Source organism: Triticum urartu, chromosome 1A (assembly GCF_056163025.1).
Source record: "Triticum urartu cultivar PI428250 chromosome 1A, HENAU_Tu73, whole genome shotgun sequence".
Lineage (NCBI taxonomy): Eukaryota > Viridiplantae > Streptophyta > Magnoliopsida > Poales > Poaceae > Triticum > Triticum urartu.
This window is the reverse complement of record NC_141873.1, coordinates 149,064,156-149,065,773: the sequence shown is the minus strand read 5'-3', so window position 1 is coordinate 149,065,773 and position 1,618 is coordinate 149,064,156. Positions and strand designations below refer to the sequence as shown.

Below are 1,618 nucleotides of genomic sequence, written 5' to 3'. Positions count from 1 at the left end.
ACCTGCCGCTTCCAACTTCCTGATCTCCTCTATGATGAACTCCTGCCTTTCCAGAGCCTGCTTTCTGACCTTCTGCTTGACAGGCCACGCGTGGGGACAGACAGCTAGGTGGTGCTCAATCACCTCCCTAGGATCACCGGGGATGTCGGACGCTTTCCATGCAAACACATAGACATTTGCCTGCAGGAAGGTGACGAGCACACCTTCCTATTTGCTGTCGAGGCTGGAGCCTATGATGAAGGCACCTCCCATGCCATCCCCCCTGACGGGCACCTTCTTGGTTTGCGGCGGCTCGGCTCTGGATCTCTTGCTCTTGTCGGTAGAGCTCTCTGGCATGTCCTCAACGGTAGCACAACACTCCGAGGAGGTGCGCTTGCCGGAGTGGGTGCGAGAGGTCTTGTCGGGCTCCTTTTTCCCTCCCGGGCTGTCAGCGGCAGGAGCAGGTGCCTTGACGGCAGCTGCTGCAACTGCTTCCCGGTGGAGTTGGTCGGCACAGATCAGCGCGTCCTTCTTGTCAGAGGGGACGGAGAAGATGGTCAACGGCCCGGGCATCTTTAGCATGTTGTAGGTGTAGTCTGACGCCACCATGAACTTGGCCAATGTCGGGTGGCCGAGGATCCGTTGTAGGGAAAGGGGATCTCGGCCACGTCGAAGACGATCCTCTCCGTCCTGTAGTTCAACTCTCCTCCAAATGTCACGGGTAGTGTGACTTTTCCCTTTGGCTGGCTCCTCCCCGGATTCAACCCTTGAAACATGCCCGTTTCCTCGAGGTCTCCATCAGGGATTTGCAACCTTTTGATTATGACAGGCGTGATCAGGTTCAGGCCGGCCCCGCTGTCAACCAACATCTTGTTCACCCTGAGGTTGCGTATTGTTGGCGAGACCAACAATGGCAAACACCCGACCGCGGTAGTGCGGTCAGGGTGGTCCTCGGCATCAAAGATGAGGGGCGTGCTGGACCACTTCAGCGGCTTCTGAGCATCGAACGACGGCTCTGCTGCTGTAATCTCACGTGCCCACTGCTTGAGCTGGCGGTGAGAGGTATGCAGCGAGGCGCCGCCATCGACGCACATGGCCTCCGTAGCCTTCTGGAACCCTTGCTCACCAGACTCGTCGTCCTCATCATGATCGTCGTCTTCTTCTTTCTTGTTGCGGCCCCAGGCGGGCCTGTCTTGCTGGTTGTCCTTGCCGGGGCGGCCTCCTTGGCCGCCACGCTTCTTGCCGGATCCCTCAGCACCGTCCTGGTCCTTCTCCTTGTCCCGTCTTTCGTACTCAGCCTTTTGCTTCTCAGCAAGCAGCTCGATTTGTCGGCAGTTCTGGAGGTCGTGGCCCTTGGTGCAGTGGATCTTGCAGTATTGCTTGCCGGAGCTTCCGGGCTTGTCGGTAGCTGCCAGGGCCCAGCAAGAGGCGCACCCGGCAATCTCCTTGTCGGGGGCATCTGCCTTGACCTTATTGCCGGCACCGGTATCATCAGATCCCTCAACGGCAAGCACGGCATTACCTTTGCGTTTCCTGTTGCGATGCCGGCTCTTCTTCGTCGGGGTGGCGGCGTCTTCATCGATAGAGTTGGTTTCCGCGCCGGCATCTTCACCGGGGTACTTCCTTCCCTCTTCAGCCC

At 58.7% G+C, this 1,618-nt stretch overlaps 1 pseudogene; it reads right to left on the bottom strand.

The window, feature by feature from the left end:
• Positions 1–207: 207 nt before the first annotated feature.
• Positions 208–1,073, bottom strand: LOC147990415 (uncharacterized; annotated as a pseudogene).
• Between the last annotated feature and the right edge of the window lie 545 nt (positions 1,074–1,618).